Source organism: Hetaerina americana, unplaced genomic scaffold (genome assembly GCF_022747635.1).
Source record: "Hetaerina americana unplaced genomic scaffold, ioHetAmer1.1.p SCAF_3, whole genome shotgun sequence".
NCBI lineage: Eukaryota > Metazoa > Arthropoda > Insecta > Odonata > Calopterygidae > Hetaerina > Hetaerina americana.
The window spans coordinates 55,982,276-55,994,656 of NW_027286874.1; the positions used below are offsets into that span (position 1 = coordinate 55,982,276).

A 12,381-nucleotide genomic window follows, 5' to 3' on the forward strand; every position below is an offset into this window, starting at 1 on the left:
AGGGCCTATGAAAGGAATTCAATTCTGGTCCTCATTGGCTGAATTTTCTCTTATATTCACGTTTACCGTAGTTTCCAATGTATGAAAACTAAATGATGACATTCAGAATAATTAAATATTAATCCAAAATGATCATTATTTTATCCTTTTTTTGCAATCGTGACACATCCTCGGGCGATTTCTTACCAGAATTGAAACAGAAATGTAAGCATCAAATTATTAAATTACAATATCAAGTATTCTGTTACCGATATCGGAAATTGTAAAACGATACTTTTAATAGAAAAGTTTTCTATTCAAGGTAGATATGTAGTTTTAAAAAGTTGTAAGCCAAACAAGGCCATTAAATTTGCATTAGATATTGGTTGCCCATCAAATTCATTTGCTATCTTTGTTGAGCATGCTTAAGTTTTAATTTTTCTTGAAATTATTTCCTACGCTCAATTTATGTGATATTTGAAAATATAATGCGAAGCTAAAGCATAAAGAAAATAATAAATGGAAATATTTTTTCTCTTAACGTTATCATATGGAATTATGTACATGAACTATGACCCTAAATCAAGTGCTTAAGCATACATTTATTCAAATTTAGAGAAAATATTACGTCGATTTTATTCAATTATTACTGATGGTTCAATATTTAGCCCTTGTTAAGTTGAGCTTTTCTATTTTTCACTCCCACACCTGACAGACAGCAATTTGTCCATCTTTTAAATCTCATGCACATCGTAGTCACATTCGTCTTCACTTATGGCTCTTGAGTTCATATAAATTTAATCTGTCATCATCCTATGGATCTTTCATTTTGATATTATTACTTTCTTACCCTGTGCTTACGATACCTACATCTTTCTCTTGACTGACAGCGATAAAATTGCATCGTTCTACCTTCTCTTCCCAGGCACTATCTCACTTGAATGCATTCGACGCTTCAGCGAGAACAGCCTCAAAGGAAAAAAAAATGTCAAAGTTTCGCATCAAAGACCGTCTGAGAGCTTTTAAATAATCATCAATTGAAATGTATTACGGAATCGGTGAAATTATTAAGTAAAATGCATTATTATTATTAAAACGCACATGTGCAGATGGACAATGTCAGGTGGCACACAAGTCCCAGGTATTACAATAAAACTTGCCTTGGAAAAATAACATACCATCTCAAATCCAATCAATATCACAAAATATAATAAATAAAATCAATCAGAAAAAAACAATACACTTAAAAGAAACTTCCAAACGCCAATCTCTAACACAAAAAAATAAAATCTCCATCCCATTAACATAAGTTTCCCAATCAACATGAAAAAAATCAAAACTAAGCTGTTACATACAATTTTACACAACGCATCAATCGTCATCATCGTTAATATATAATTGTTTACATCTTTTCTTAAAGCTATTTACCCTGTTAGGAAAAAGCTCGAATAGTTTTTTAGGTAAACTGTTCCAATAAATAATTGTTTTATTATGTAACGAAATTTTTTTAAACATTTGTTCTTTGTGCCCGGAATTTTACCTGAAATTTGTGATCATTCCTTCCTATAAAATTTGGATTTCCTGCCTGTTTCCTTAGTTCTGCAAAAGCTTCCTCTTCCTTCAAAATGCGGAACATTCCACAAAGGCTGCTTATTTTTCTTATACTTTGTAATGGTTCCCCGCCTAGCATTTTTAACATTTCAGTCACACTCTCCATCCTCCTATGCTTCCCCAGTACATATCTGGCAGCCTTTCTTTGTACATTCTTCAGTTTTATAATATGCTCTTCTTCGTGCGGGTCCCATTTTGTCTACCATCCCCTTAAATACACTTACATACAAAATGTTAAATGCATTAACCTTTTCCTTATCGTCTACGATTAGTGACCCATCCTCTTTTTTTAAAGCTGTTGTGGTGTCCCTGTTGTCTTTCCTCCTCCGCAGGTACTTATAAAATTTATTTCTATTATCTTTCGAGGTTATATTCTGTAGGAAAGTTTCTTAGGCTATTTGATTTACTCTATTTAATTTAAGAACTAATATTTTGTAATTTATGAGCCATTCATAGCTCTCATTCCGTTTGTTATGAACCACCCTTAGCTTTTTCTTCAAGAATCAGATTTTGCGGTTGTAGAACTCTTTGTCAGTATTTTCTTTAAGAATTTTTTTGGGATAAATTTATTTAATCCCTTCTCCATTATCTCCTTAAAAGTCTTCCAGATTTCTTCCACATTCTGCCCACCACTTACCCATTCCGAATACTTTTCCATTAAAAAGGTCTAGAACCCTTCCCTATCGCCGCGTTTATATTTCCATACTGTGTTTTTGTTTGCCAGCCCCTTACACTGAGACCTCTCCCAGTTTAGATACATACGCACAGCTGAATGGTCGCTTATTCCCGGAAGGACCTCAACTTACCCCAACCACATTTTCGGCGTCACAAGTATGGCGTCGAGGATGTTTTCCCCGCGCGTGGGTTTTTCCACCACCTGTACAAAACCCTCCTCGTTAATGAGACAACTAGCGATTTCTTGGGCCCTCCAATCCCCTACCGTGGCCCCGTCTGCCGGCCATTGGCTACGAGGAAGGTTCAAGTCCCTCGCTATGAGGGTATGATCTTTGGGGGTAGCCGAGCATATGCCTGCTAATACCTCGACTTGCAGCTTTTCAGTTACCTCCTCTTTTTCTTCTAAACCTCTTCGATTCTTCCGACTTTCGCACTTACTGCACTGTCATTCGTCACTCACGCAATCCTCCAGTTTACTCTTAGAGCAGTTAAAGTGGTACCAAGAGCAGCATCCACTACACTGGACTACATTTATCACTTTTCTACGGCAAATAATAAACTTCACATCCACTACCATGCTCTTTCCCATTTCACCCCCGGGAGTGTGCTTTCTAGCGGTCGCTACTCCTTTCGAGTGGTCGCTAATAAGCTGCTTAAAAACACATCCGTATCCCTTGAAGATCCGTCGTACATAGGGGGGTCGAGATATTGTTCATTCTTAAATTTAGAATTTCTCTGGAAGCTCTGTTTGCTTCATTCTGTCGTCCATGAATTCCGATTTGCTGCAGGTGGCAAACCAAAACTTGGCTCAAAGCTTGAGGAACTGATTTATTCGTGTATGGTTGTTTTTCGAGCACTTTCGATTCGGAGGTTGGGCAGGGTCCGTGCCAATCTTCCACTAAAGTCAGATTTGGATTCGACTGGAAGAGTAAAATTTCTGCACTGTTTCAGCCAAATCGCACGGAGCTGTGGACTGTAGTCTGAAACGCAAACGGTATTGGAATCTCAATAGATCGCAGAGTAAACCATGGTCTTGAAAATCACCACAGCTAAGTGAGGTCTGGAGGGCCAACACTACAAGGGTAAATCGAGGGATTAAATGCAAGCAATTTATCCATTCTTTGCATTCCATTCATTTGCATTGCTCTCCGCTCTCTCTCATTATTAGCTATTCGACATGGTGACTTGGACATTTTTAGTTTCAACTCTCAAGGGATGAAAAGGAATGAAACAACAGTGATTCATAAACTTCTCCGTTTTTTTCCTTTTCCATCTGAATATTACTTTCTTTTGGCAGGGAGTGCGCAACCCTGGAACCTTCTGATTGGGTATTAAGGAGTTTGTTGCGTTTTTGTTTTCGTTTTTCGTCCCCATTACGTTTGTACAAATGTAGGAAATGATAAGAGAAAAGAATTCCTCCTGAGTTATACAAAAAACAAGAAATGCGACAGAAAGTACGAAGAATGTATTTCTTTGTTTTTGGAAAAGCTACTGCAGCGTGTTTTATTGCAATTATGTGAAAAGTGATCCAATTATTTACTTCCATCGTAATTATGTATTATTGAAAATTTCAGTTACTTCACAGTGGAATGTAAACCTGTTAAATGCTTAAGGTATACTTATATATTTGAAGCATTGGAACAAACGTCTGTTGGTACGTTTTTGTTTGCGTCGGCAAACCCTTATGAGTTTTTAGGGCGTGTGAGATCATTGTACACAGTGGCTCTCGCTATCTATAAAATATAATCAAATAGAATAATGCTTATACCCGATGTGGGCATAGAACTTGTGGCCTTTGAATGAATGGTCCGCGTATAACTCGTGACAGTATAAAATTTTATTTCGTGTTTATTTTCGTTGGAACCTGAAAAAGATATCCAAACGGACCCTGCACTGATTATATTTTATGGATAAATGACCTCACCCTGCGTTCCAATATCCAGAGCGAGTTAGACTACTCGACCTCAGCATTTGGAAGCGGAAAATCCACCCACGCCTCCACCAAGGCCAACAAGCTAGCCTTCGATCTGAGAACAGCTCCAGATTTCTCAAGGAGCTTAGGAGAGAAATATTAATGTCTTTTTAAGGAACGGGTTGCCCACTTCAATCTAGTCTTTATATATGTACTCGTGCAATGGGAATAGGGAGAATTTAAACATTTAAACATCTTTTAAATCTGTATCTTTGAAAATGCTTATCCAGACGTGCGGTTACCTGTGCTGGTCTATGAAAAATTCAAAGAACTGCGGGTGATACCGCAACGGTTACCTTACAGGAGTCATTCTTTAATGCTCATAGATGAGCAGGAATTTCCCAGAATTTCACTCTAATGGAAGAGTACAGAAACGTAAGATAGAATTATACTTCCTTTAAGGGTTTCCAGGTGAATTTTCCCAGTTTTTGCCTCTTCATTGCATATTACGTGAGCAACTGATAACTAAATTCGTGCTTGAAGTACGATGAAGTTGTTAAGACAGCCCAATTGCAAGTGGTAAAGTACACTTGAAAAGATGCAAAGAATCAAACTCATTTCGAGAATTTCCTCGAAAAATTAGATGATCAAGATTTTCCCATTTATGTATCATGATCCTGCGGTGTAAGTTGATTCTCAATTTACTAGATTCTTTATAGTTTTGTTGAGCAACTCGAGATTATCGTAAAATGTTTTAAATAAAAGGACATATCGCATCCAAAACTCATGGAAGGTAATTGATTACAAGATTTTTTGTTTCTAACTGTTATAATAGAGAATTAGAAATTGTTGAACTTAGCGCTGCAAGGAATAGTGGAAACCATATCTGATCAGATTCAAATAATATTTAGCCGTCAAAGAAAATGGCAACATTTTCCGAATAAACTAATTTTCAAAACCTCGATTATTTTCGCGGTTAAATATCAGATCTCATTTTATAAAAGATGAAAAAAAGCTTTAAGAGTATCGAGATAAGTTAAAAGATTCGGCGGTGGATTTCAGTCAGAGATTAGAAGAAATTACGAGCTTAAAACCTGCTATCTAATTTATTTTGGAAATTTTTTGAAAAATCAAATATCCCAGTTTAGAGAAAAGCTGCTTCTCGTCTACTTAGATTTTTGGTACGAAAATCCGACTGAATCCTTTTACTCATATTTGTAATTTACCAAATCAAAACACCGTTCAAAGCTTACTATTCAACATATAAGGGAGTTACAAGTAGCCGTAACTTACTACAAGTCTGACTTCGGAAGCCTGATAAAACAAGTAAATGCCCTCCCTACTGAAGTGGCTGTAAGTTCAATTAATTCAATAATTACTATACCCTCTATTTCAATTAATAGTTACTGTTTAATCTAGACACAATAAATTTTATTTTATTTATTTTATGTTATTCGTCGAAAGGGTGTTTATTTTCTAAAAATTAATGTATGTAAGATTTAAATGCAAATTTCTGAAGTACTTATACGAGAGATATGTCGCCTTTTCAGATACGAGGAGATTTCTGTATGTGTGGTTCGCAGTAGCGTTAAGTTTGGCCAGCCCTGTCTTGTCCCTCACAAATTCGGTGACTCGGAACTGGATCCGAAAATTTTAGTACGAGCAGTCCTGTGTTCTCATTATTCAATCAAAAATCAGTAATAACCAATCGTCAATTAAATAAACGGAATCGATCATATTTAACGTAAGCCTTCCGATGTTCTGTTGGCTGTTTTAAACAGCTAATGAAAGTTTTATTTCGAATTTGATTCCTGGTTTCTTCTTTACTGATGACAATACGGGAATATTTCGATTTTTTTCCAGCAAGGGAAAAAATCGAACATTATAATGGAAAAGTTTTATTTTATAAATATGTTAATAAATAGCGTCGAAGGTTGTCATTAAAAAATGTTATGAGATAAGTCCAGAACCATACCCAATCTTGCAATTGAGTCAACCAATGCGGTCACCCCTCGAAACACCATGATATATTCAATCGTAAAAATATTCTTATTTGTTTTAAAGTCAATATTAAAAATCTTTCTTAAAACTCTAGCAATTATTAGTCATATTGCATGGCCAATATGCTTTAAAATTAGATTATAAAATCAGATCAGATGTTCAAAAACCCCTTAGCACAGCCAGTGCGCCATATTAATCAGATATTTAAAAAAAAAAATTTTTCTAGAATATGAGTTAAAAAAATATAAGAGTGCATTTAGCTAAACAATATTTAAAATGAAATTGAAAAAAAAACCTCTTGCCGTTTCAGTGTTGAAACACTGCCGTGACCAGGATTCGAACCTGGGTTGTTGCGGCCACAACGCAAAGTACTAACCACTATACGATCACGGCTATCTCGAGGCGTGGCAGAAAACGCGTTCGAAAATGACAACATACCACTTTCGTCGCCGACTAAAAAACGAATGGATGGAAAACCATTATTTACCTTAGCCCCAATAGTAACCTCGGTACTAGTTTATTTTGTGGCTCGAAGTAATTTATAATTTCGACATAGTTATGGAGATCTCGTGATAAAATCACGACAGTCGAGCGATATTGTAACCGATATTATCTAAATAAATTATACATTTTTCGACTTGTTTTTCATAACGAATTGCTAATAAATCTCCTTTTTGAAGCTAATGTCGATGATTTTTAAGGTAATTAAGCAGATAGAGCCAGGGCGATAAGCAATATGTCAGAATGTCGAGCTGAGTACCGAATGAAAATAGAAATAAGTAGTAGGTCTAGGAGTGATTTTCTATTTCCGAAGTAGTTTTTAATACACTTCTCGGTGCAGCATAATTGGCTCGAGTAGGATGTTCTCTTTTAACAAATGGCGGAGAAAAGTTTTGTTCTTTTTTTTAAACAGTTTATGTACAAAGGATTTTTTTGTCGCGAACGCCGAATTTATAAGTATTATAATTAGTAATTGTCTCTCGGCTTAAGGTAGGTTTTGATGGACCGTGGGGCTAAACACTACTGTGCTGCTCAAACTTAACATGACACAAAATGTCCTTAGACCTAATGATACGTATTGCATTAACATATTCTCCAGCCCTGCATACCTTCTGCCTGTCTTAATTCCATCCAAAATGCCCATTCTTTTAATCCCTATATCCCGCTTTCAATTCATTAATATAAGATTTGGCAATTCGTATCTATCTATCCGGGATAACCTGGAAAAACATCTTTTTTTAAAATATTTGCGTTCAATTACTAATAAATTTAAATGAAGTTAATAAACTGTAAAACACATTTCGGTTTCTTCTGTATATTTCCGTTGTTCTACATTTGTTTGCGTCTTTGGAATGTATTTCTGTCCTTATTTACAAAAAGCACTCTACATGTCTTCGTGTTATTGATTTAAGTTTACATATGTACCTTTCTATTCGCTTTCTTAGAATTCAGTTTCAGGTTGGTCTTCCGAGTCGCTATCGCTTACTTTTTTCGCCATGCAATTAATTGATTCTTCACGTGATTCTTTTATCGTGTTCGTAGTTTTTATATAGAAAAAACAAATCATTTTCGAACAACTGTATTGATATACGCCAAATCGTAATTGCCTCAAGATTACTGGGTCAATCACTTAGGGCCAGAATAATTAGTTTTGAGAAAAACCACAATTATTGGAATTTTCCCGCGATATTGTCCACTTTTTCAATTAATTTTAGTCGATAAATTAGTGTATGAAAGAAAAACGTTTTAAAATACCGTCATGATCACAGCAAAAATTGCCGTGGGCAGTAAAACATTAGTTAGGTGCCTGAGGTAAAGCACAACAAAATTAAAAATGTTATGAAATAGAGCTATACAATAATCCTTCCGAGGCGTAAGGAGGCTGACCTACGTCACCCAAAAACACTCGCTTCCTCCCTGCGTCGACCAAAGCCATTTCAGGCACCGTTTCCAGGATCATGCGTCTCTTGAAATGATAGCCAAACATCAGACCTAGTAGACATGCCCTGGGTTTCACTTGTGAAATTGCGGTCGTTGATGAGGTGAGGGTTTTGAAAGAGGGTTCGCATTGGGAGAGTTCTAAATTTCGCAAGCAGGGGCCATCCTAATGAGCTGCTAACCTGGGATCACCACTGAACGGAGTTTTTCAGGAACGGTCTTGGAAAGGGAAGGGAAAGGGGGCAAACAGTTTATATACACACTGAAATGTATTTTAGGTTGAGGAATAAGTTGTTGAAGTGGAAAGCAAAGGTGTAGGCAAGCAATCCATTGGTAAAAGGAAGTAAACACAGCCTAATAGACTGTCTACCACAGGACGGGAGTGACTTCCGTAAGGGATCGCGGTGGCTAGCGTGCTGGCTTTCCATCCAGAGAGCCTGGGTTCGAATCCCGGAGGCGGCAGATATTCTTCATTGGTATCCCGATCCCTACTTGAGGTGCTTTGTGGAGAGTACTTTGAGCGAGTACGCCGTCCGTCGGATGGGACGTTAAGCCACGGACCCCTTGGTGCCTTTCGTTAAGATTTGGCTAATTCCGACTCTTCACCTAGTACGCTAATGCGTTGCTCTCCACCCTTAATACTTTCCTGTCCATCCCTAACGGCGCAAATGACCTCAGCTATCGGTCACTTGCCTTTAATCCGCAACTACTATTGGATTCCGAAGCAACTATCGGCAAATGTGCTTATGCGATCAGGCCTGTCCGTGCGTGCGATATTGTGAGATGATTCACAAATTTCTGTGTCCAATAATGTGATGCACGAGTACATGCGTAGAAAAATCGGTCGAACCATGACTTATTTTCCAACAGCGAGGAAAATTTCCTAATTGGGGATTTTATGCTTAAGATGACACTCACTGACAATACGATATGCCATAAAAATGACTCGGATTATTTCTTATAAAGAAGAAGGGAAGTATTTGGCAAGGATAATACACCTCTGGCAAATTTAGAAAATATCACTTTTCACTGCGCGGACACCATAATTTGGATGACCGTGTAATGGGATAAATTAACCCCCTACCTACCTTAACCGGTAGATTACCTAATAATAATAGGTCGTCTGATGCGATGTTGGTATTTCAAGTGAATTCTTTAGCCGAAAAAAATACTTCACCAATCGAGATCCAATGGCTCAGATATGACGTAATGTCATGCGCACATTGGAAATAAAACAATTCGTCCTGGCTACGATGGCTGAAAATTCCGTGTCAAGCTTTCGGAATACCCTCGATTATTAATATTCCCAATTCCTTCTTTGAATTCCCAACCTAAGGAGGCTAGGTCGTGCTTAAACGAGTCAATTTGTCACCTTCGTTCTTGCATTAATGACGAGGGATAAAAGCAATGTAACGCCATTAACGTGTTTTAAATAATAAATATGATGTGTATATATTCAGTTTATGAAAGCTCTGAGGTTGTTTTTACTTTTAGAAGCGGCCACCTAAACTTATTTTGGACTAATTCTGAGGCGCCATTATTTAAAACTATGAGGTTTCGGCTGTTTTTCCCACAAATTAATTAAAATTATTTAAACCAAAGTGCTCTCATGTCCAAACTATTACAACTCGTATCACTGCGCACATGGTAGTAGTTTTTTTGTTAAAACTTCATGTATTTTTACATTATTAATCCATAATCGCCATCAGAGCAAGTATAAAATATTGAATTTTCGATGAAAATTTCTATGCAAATCGACGCTAAAAGATCATATTTTACTATCGTAATTTGATAGAGTTAACTTAAAACAAGAAATGCAGAAAATTTGGCCAATAATACATGCACTTAATATCTTGTTTGCACCTTCCTTGAAGAAGGCAATAGAAAGTTATTTGTTGATCATTGTGACGATTCCATAAAATATCGCCGAACATTCGATTGAACGTAAATAAACTTTCAACGATAAAATTTTATATTGGGTAAGGAGGACAGCACATAGTAGCTACCGTCATTCATGAAAATTTATAAAAATAAATTCCCTAAAAAATATCTCTTGCCGTTTCAGTGCAGAAACACTGCCGTGACCAGGATTCGAACCTGGGTTGTTGCGGCCACAACGCGAAGTACTAACCACTATACGATCACGGCTATCTCGAGGCTGCTAGAAAATACGGTTTAAAAGGAAATTAATTATTTCCTCAGTTACAAAAAAACAGTTCCGAGGCCTTTCACTTATCGACATCCACTCGCATCGCAAGGTTATTCTTCACGGCTCGGTTAAAGTTAAATGCATAGGTGAGTTTTCGTTAACATGCTATGCCAAATGCCGTTTAACATGCGTTTTGTAACTTTTGGGTTTTTTCGAGTGTAATTTGGTCGTGCTTCTTCATCCGACTCTTATATAAATTTTTCCTGCCGTGGAAGGTCACCTTGCACATTGCATTGCTGTGTCACCTCGGCCTAGACAGACAACTGTCTAAAGACGCCATATCACGTTAAAGTCATCCATTTTAAATTTGAGTGCATATGGCAATGTAGTGAGTCCCTCAAGTAGATTTAGATGGTCCCTTTTACAACAAAATATAAATAATAACCTAGCAGAAGTTAAATAACATTGGTTTGTACATTATCCGCCAAGACGATGCTGATAATAACTCTTTGTCATGCTCACCGCCGCAAGAAGGCCGACCCCCGTGGTTTTGGAATGTACTGCGTTAACTTAGGTTCACACAGAATGGGCTCACCCAACCTGCATCCAGAGTTCTAAAACTACCCGGTAGAACATTTTAAATTAAAAATTTTTGCGTTATTGCCTCGACCAAGATACAAATTTAAAGGGTACACTTAACGGAAGCCATTTCAACGATATTAAATTATGAAAACGCTCCCAAGCGGGTGTATTTTTCGGGTGTGTGATTTTTCAGGAGCCAGATCTACCTGGTAAATCTTGGGCGGCACAAGGAAAATTAAATGACCCCCATAACCGGATGCGTGAATATCACATAGGGCCTAGTCTTAAGTGAGCTACCTTCACCTATCAAACCGTCAACCTTTGGGTTGATTGCTGTGGTTTTTTTAAACAATTTTCAAAAGGCGATTATTAATTTCCCAGAATTTCATTTTTCTCGTGTTTTCAAATGAAAATTAACGTTATATTTCATTCATGATCACTTTTACATTCGATGTCAATAAGCTAACCTGGTTCTAGGCAGCCCGTAGTTTAGGGAATTCAGCCAACAGATCCGAGGGCCCTAAAGTCAAATCCAGTTAATGAATTTCGTATATTACCATTCAAAATCCCAGCGGTGCAATTTCCTGGTCACCTCCGGTGGCACTGAGAAAGGAATTTCCTCCCACCCTTCCCTTGTATTTCGCAGTCCTCAGAGCATAGTTGGGGGTGAGTTCTGTTCTCACCTCTGAAAACCAATCTCCGAGTTCATTATTTTTTGGTCCGCTGATTCTTTATGCCAGTTGCACGGCTTGGGAATTAAATGCCCTTTGAAGCGTGGCTCGGCATGAATACGGGATTGATTTATTGGTAGGTCTTTTGTGTCAGAAGTTCTTGGTGCACAAAAGAGGCTCTGGAACGAGTGGGAATCGGGAGGCAAGTGGGTGGGTGGCGCTCGCGTCCTTGAGAAGTTACAGGGTCGCGGACAGAGTTAACGCCCGGACCGTCTCTGGTTGACAGTTGGAGACATAAAAATTTGCTAAGAATCCCTTGCGAAATATATCGTTGTGTGTGCACTTAGCGCTGTAGTTTTGACCTTTAAAGACGTCTCATAGATGGCAAAGCGTGGACGTCAGTAGTCACATCAAGTTGCTGATGAGGTCGAGGAACCACCTTGGGGGACAGAGAAGAGCCTCCTCCGCCGGTAATATCAATTTTCATCTGTCCTCACCGGTTTTGGAAAACACAAAACGTAGGAAAAATCGAAAATAGATCGTTAAAAAGCAATTTATCTTAAAAGGCATTGGTCAGAAGTCAATATCGTCAGCACACACAGGAATAAAAACAACGCTCACACAACAATGGCTGCAATGAATGCATTAGTACCGTATATGTATGTAATTTCTTGTTTGTGATGGCAACCTTTGAGTTACACACTTCCTTGTGTAATGGGAGATTGAAAGGAAACGTTTGTTTTCGCAGTTTTCCTTATGCGACCGTTTTGAATAGTAGTCGTCGATGTGTCACTATAATATCCTAGAAGTTTTTCAGGAGTTGCAATAATTTAATCTAAGTTCTTATTGCGCATTAATAGCAT

At 37.6% G+C, this 12,381-nt stretch overlaps 1 protein-coding gene and 1 non-coding gene across 2 annotated transcripts in view; both read right to left on the reverse strand.

Moving 5' to 3' along the window:
* The window catches only part of LOC139690827 (uncharacterized), an 85,380-nt gene that overhangs the window by 36,614 nt on the left and 36,385 nt on the right, over positions 1-12,381 (reverse strand). The gene's annotated exons all lie outside the window — the stretch shown is intronic.
* Positions 6,500-6,571, reverse strand: TRNAH-GUG (transfer RNA histidin (anticodon GUG)). Its single transcript has one exon. It is a non-coding gene; the product is annotated as a tRNA-His (tRNA).